Here is a 6,805-nt window from a genome sequence, read left to right as displayed (position 1 = left end):
CTGATTCCCCCACGGGCATCTTGACAGCAAAGTGGATCAGGGGAGGAGGACTCTGGCCAATCTGTCGCAAGGAAATTCCAGCTTCTAAATATTTCAGGCCACAGAGAAAACCCAAACACAGGATCCCATGGGGCCATGGTCTACATCTCTGCCCAAATCGGCCTTTGTACCGGCACAGGCTGTCCTTTCCATGGAGCTGACCATGACCAGGTATGGGATACTGGCAAACACATCTCAGCACCACTCCCCCTTGTTTGGGTCAGTATCCCTGAACTGCTAGCTGGTGGGCATAGTAGTGATTGGGGGAACGGGGTGGGAACAAGGAGGATCAAAGACGTGAACACACATGTGCCAGCACACTGTCAGACACAGACATGACAGGCCTGTGTGCAGAGGGAAACAGATGGCCAGGACCAGAAGCCCTACCTGAGGCCTCCCAGATGTCTAATAATAGCCATGGAGCCTGCATTTACAGTGCACATACATGTTCCGGGCACTGGACTAACCTCTTCAAGTTCATTATTACATTGAATTCTTTCCACAACCCCCGGAAGTGGGCATTAGTGCCTGTGTTTTACAGATGAGGAACTGAAAGCCCAAAGAGCTAAATCACTTGCTCAAGATCATACTGGTTTCACAGCCGTCTTATGCTGCTGCCCATGTGGGTACTACAACAGACCCAGTTTTCCGAAGGAGAGATTCACAGGGCACAGAAGATTCTCTGGGCAAGTGTGCTGGTTCTTACAGGGCAGCCTGGAGAAGATCAGCCTCAGAATCTCCTGGGAAGTTGCTGAAAGTACGAGCTCTTGGGTCGCATGTCCCTTTCACATACCCCTCCTCCAAGTACGGAGTCAATAGGGTTAAGGGCCTAGGGACATGCATTTTAACAAGCCACCAATCTCCCATGAAAATAGCTTCCTTCCCCATTGTGAGGAAAAACAGCATTGTTCATCTTTGAATCCAAATGGCTACACATTGGGCTCAGGAATCTATATTTTTCATACGTTCACTAAAGTTTGAAATCAACTGCTCAGGATTTTGAACGCATGGCCCGTAATGCAATTGCTGGCCTTCCTCAGGTCGGTCCCAGGGATCAGCGCAGAGGACTCTGGAAACTCCACAGTCTGGAGTTTGGGAAGAGGATGTATCCACCCCCCACCCTGCCCCCAGCTTGCACCTGGCTCTTCATTCAGGCTCCTGCTTCCCCTGTGGATTCAGACTCACAAGAAAGGGTGGAGGGAGCAGCAGGCCCTGTCCGGAGAAAGCAACTCTACTGGGCCTTCCTCATCCGCAGGAGAACGCATCAACAGCTTCTGCAAAGGCCCACCTTCCCTCTGCCTGGGACCCTCTCCCCTGGCAGCCTGGGGCCATCTCTTGGCTCCCTACTCCCCGAGCTCCTCCCACGCCATTCTGCCAGGCTTACAAAGCTCCTCTTCCAAGAATGTCCTCCCCTGGGTAATTGGACCCTCAGGCCATTGACATTTAAAGAAATGTTCTTGACCTTTTCAGCAGTTCCATAAAATCACAAAATAGATCTCTAAATATTACTGCAGACTCCTACTTGCCCAGACCCTGGCAGGGACTCATTTTCCAGTCTAACTCAAGAATAAGAGAAAATAGCAATATTGCTAGGAAAAAAGGGTCTATTCTCAAACATCTCTCTTTCGGTAATCCTTCCATGATGGACCACTATTATCTGCATTAGGACTCTGTCCTCTTCCATCACTGCCACCACCACCCACGACCACCATTGTGTGTTTTGCCATTAGCACCTTAATTATATGATCATATAAAATGTGCAGAATTTATGCTCTTGCATCTTCACAGTGCAAAAGGTCTACTTGTGCTTTAGATATTTGCTCTAGCTGCATGAAAACCTCTTCCTCCTCTCCCTTTTCTCCATCTGTGTGGAACCAGATGGAACAATGGGTAGAGAAGAACCGGAAGTTTTGGGGGAAGATGCAAGAGATGGCAGAACCCCAGGAGGAAGGGAATGAATGTGTTAAGAGACATTTTGAGAAAATAAAGAACTTTAAAATAGATCAGATATTAAATCAGGACTACCCCTTACGTAAACAGAGCTTGAGTCAAGAGTAGAAATTTAAAATTTTCTCCTACATGTTTCCAAAAACAGTTTTGTCATCTAAAATAGTAGTCAGCAAACTCCTGCCTGCAGGTCAAATCTCGCCTTAGACCCTTTCTGTATGGCCCTTGAGCTAAAAATGGTTTTTTATAATTTTTAAGTAACACCTTTATTGAGATATAGTTCACATACCATAAAATTCAGTCATTGAAAGTGTGCAATTCAGTGGTTTTTAGAATATTCACAGAGTTGTGCAACCATCACCACTAATTCTGGCACATTTTCATCACCCCAAAAAGAAACATGGCGCATTAGCTATCACTTCCCATTCTTCTATCCCCCCAGTTCCTGGAAACCACTAATCTACTTTCTGTCTCTATGAATTTGCCTTTTCTGGACAGTTCATATAAGTGGAATCATACACTATATGGCCTATTATATCTGAATTCTTTCACTTAGCATAATGTTTTTCAGATTTATCCATGTTGTAGTATATGTTATTTATAGATAACATCCCATCGCATGGATATATGATGTGTGGCGTTTTCTGACACTACATCTGGCACCAAATATTCCTCTGACACCAAATACCTGTCATTTTTCTACCAACAACCACCTATTTTCCAACACCAACTGGGTGTCCAACAATTCATTTCAATTCTGACACTATTAAAGACCCCTAAGGTTAAGAGCTCAGTCCCACAAGACTCCCCCCACTTCAGATGCCAGCTGTAAGTGAGGTACCCAGGCTGCTAACACTTCTATCTGACTATAAATTTGAGGGTTCCTGCATCCCCTGCTCAGGTTCAGTGATTTGTTAGCATGACTCACAGAACTCAGGAAAGTGCTTTACTTATGATCACTGGCTTATTACAAAGGATACAAATGAATTGCCAAATGGAAAAGATGCATAGGGTAATATATGGGGAGTTGGGCACAGCTTCTATGTCCTCTCTTGGCACACCACCCTCCCAGCACCTAGATGTGTTACCACCTGGAAGCTCTCCAAATCTCACATTCAAGAGCTTTTACAACCCAATGTCCAGTTCCTCTCCTCTCCCTGGAGCTAGTGGGTGGTGGGAGAGGGCACTGAAGGTTTCTACCCTCTGGTCACATATTTGCTTTTTCTGGTGACCAGCCCTCATCCTGAAGCTACCTAGGGGCCACACCCTGAGCCATTTCATTAGCAAAACTCAAGTGTATGCTGGGTGCAGTGGCATGTACCTGTAGTCCCAGCTACTTGGGAGGCTGAGGCAGCAGGAATTTGAGCTCAGGAGTTTGAGACCAGTTTGGGCAACATAGAGAGACCTAGTCTCAAGAAAAACAAAACAAAACAAAACAAAACCTCACCAAAAAAACTCAAGTGTAGTCAAAGGGGCTTGTTATATATAACAAGACACTCCTATCACTTAGGAAATTCCAATGGTTTTAGGAGCTCTGTACCAGGAACTGGGGACAAAAAGCAAATATATTTTTTATTATACCACAATATACCACATTTTGTTTATCCATTCATCAGTTGATGGACATTTAGGTTATTTCTACTTTGAGGCTATTATAAATAATGCTGCAATGAATATACACGTACAAGTTTTGTGTGAACATATGTTTTCAATTCTCTTGAGTATATACCAAGGAGTGGAATTGCTGGGTCATAGCAATGAAACAATGAAACAGTTTCATTGTTTGAGGAACTACCAAATTGTTTTCCAAAGAGGAATATTTTACGTTCTTACCAGCAATGGGTGATGGTTTCGATTTCTATACATCCATGTCAACACTTGTTATTGTCTGTCTCACTTTAGCCATCCTAGTGGCTATGAAGTGGTGTCTCTTGTTGTGGTTGACATTTACATTTTGAAAGGATTATAAAAACAAACAAACAACATGAAGGAGAATATAAGACAGAGACTGTATGCCATTTGTGGCTGGCAAAACTTTGAATATTTAGTGTGTTGAATCTTTACAGGAAAAGTTTACCAACCCTTGGTCTGAAATATTCTAAATTATCTATTTAATTAAAAGACAAAAACCAAATCATAAGTATCAAAATTATGTGACTAAAGCTGAAATTTGTATTTATTTTTTAAAAATTTAGTTACATCTTAAGTATTTTTATTAACAGTAATCACAATTTTAGCATTTATTGTCTAGTTGCCAATGAAACAAATCATCGTCATACTTCAGGAATATTGCATCTCGATCTAGCATATACACATCTAAGAGTAATTCAAATTGTAACTTTTGCAAAATACTCCACAGTCACCATATACAACTATTACAAATGCTTCGCTAATTCATGAGTGTCTCTAGAACTGTGAACTAGAATATGAAGAAAAGCAAGAAAATGGTCTCTTGGCACTACTGAGACAGACACTTTATCATGCAAGAATCTACTGCATTCATGCAATGATTTGACAAGTTAATTAATTTATCTTTCTCTACTTAAGTGCTTCTGCTGCTGAAATCCGCAGGCTCCTGGAAGTAGACCCACCTCCACCCCAGGAGCTGCCCGGCTCTGATGCCTACTCAGTATTCCAGTGCAGGTACATTTTACTGCCAGGCTCGGGGCAGGAAGGTGCAGCAGCAGTTCCCTGAGGCCTGAATGGTGTCAGTCACAGGGGCAGGTGTCAGAGCTGTGGGTCATTGTGCCGGGGCTGTGTGTGTATCTAGGGTGACAGAGGTGTGTTCTTTGATAAATTTATTTTTTGGTGTTAGAAATATATGGGAACCTATAAGAATGGGGTCTGGCTCAGGTCTGAGAGCAACACTGGTTGTGTCAGAAGATAATGATGAATTATCATGAATTTTGTTAGATGTGATAATGGCATTCTGGAAATTTAAAAAAGTCATCTGCTAACACTGAAGTATTTATGGATGAATTGAAATGACATCTGGGATGTACTTTATAATACTGCAGCCAGAAAAAGAAAACTATCAGGGAAATTTATGAAATAAGATTGGCAAGCATTAATATTAATCATTGTTGAAACTGGGTGATGATATATGAGGGTTCACGATACCATTCTCTTGACTTTTTATATGTTTGAAAATGTTCGTACTACACAGTTAAAAATAATGAAATAAAATGAAAAAGGATAGGGGATTGCAAGGGAGAGGAAAGACAGTGAGGAGAACCCTGCCTCCTGGGCAGGTGGCCACGTGCTTCTCCCTGAGAGTCAGGGAGGAAGGCAGGACCCTCAGGAAGGGAGCTGGGCAGAGACAACAACCTGTACCATCAGGTAGCTCCATAAAAACGGGGTCATATATTTGGACCAGAAGTAAAGGACTAATCAAGCCTTCTCTAGGATTCTAGCTGTGCACATCAACAGCTGACGGCATGGCTACTTTGACATGGACTGTTCCACACTCCCTTCCACAAAGAAGCATCCCGGGATGCCAAAAGAGTCCTTGAGATAAAGGGCTCACCTTTGGTGAGCTCACCATGGTGGCTCTTTCCCATATCATTTTTAAAATTAGGAGATAGTTTAGGCACCAAAAAAGGTATATAAAAATAGTTTAACACACATCCATGTACCTACCACTCAGCTTGTCAAATCATAACATTTTGCCATCTTTGCGTCAGGCCTTTTCTTTAATAAATTAAACTAAAATATTACAGATACAGTTGAAGCCCTTGCAAGCCAGTGTGCAATTCTCTTCTCTTCCCTTTGTTCTCAGAGGCAACCACGAGCTTGCATTTGGTGTTCACCATTCATGTATTTATAAGCAATATATAGCAGCACTGTGTTGCATGTTGTTAAACTTTATATAAATTCTATCATACGTAAGTTCCTGCAATTTGCTTTTTTCAGTTACATTTTTCAAGATTTATCTATGTTGATCCTGATTATACCACAATTTCTTTATTTATTCATTCTCTTAGTGATAGACATTTAGGTTTGATTCCAATATTTTTCTATTACAAACTATGCTGAAATGAAAATTTTTGTACACGTTTTCTCATCCATAAGTATGAGAGTTTCTATTTAGCTGCCGGTAGGATAATTGTTGATTTCTATCTGCATCTTATATTCAGGAGCACCTTTTCACAGTGTTCGTGTGGGAGTCCACGCCCCATCACAGCTCTTAGTTTTTGCCAATCTGTTGAGTGTGAACTGGTCTATCATATGCTTTCAATTTTTCATGTTTCTGATTATTTGTGAGGTCATGCATCTTTTCCCTTTTATTGGCCACTTATATTTTCCTTTTCTGTGAATTCCCTGTTTGACCATTTTTTTTCTTTACATTGTTGGTTTTTTTTCTCAATAATTTATGTACTGATCCTTGGTAGGTTTTATGCATTGCACAGATTGTCTCATAGTCAATAACTTGATTTCTCAATTGTGGTATATTTTTTGTACAAGCGTTTTTATTTTTAATGAAGTTGAATTCGTTTTTCATTCTTGTGGATGCTTTTTTCCTTCATTTAAGACATCCTTTCCTACTCTGAGGACATATAAATATTCTCTTATAGTTTCCTCTAAAAGTTTTTAAGTTTTGCCTTTCATAATTAGGTCTTTAATCCATCTGGAATTTGTTTTGCCTGTGGTATGAGCTACAGACCCAATTTTTTACATATGTGTAACCGATGTTTTCAGCACTGCTTGCTTCTGATTGAAAATTCTACCTCTATCATATATCAAATAGCTACATACATATAGACATGTCTGGGGGCTCTCTATCCCATCAGCAGTTTCTACTGGTCAATGTTTATTCCAA

This window comes from Eulemur rufifrons, chromosome 2 (assembly GCF_041146395.1).
Source record: "Eulemur rufifrons isolate Redbay chromosome 2, OSU_ERuf_1, whole genome shotgun sequence".
NCBI lineage: Eukaryota > Metazoa > Chordata > Mammalia > Primates > Lemuridae > Eulemur > Eulemur rufifrons.
This window is presented reverse-complemented; position numbering follows the sequence as displayed.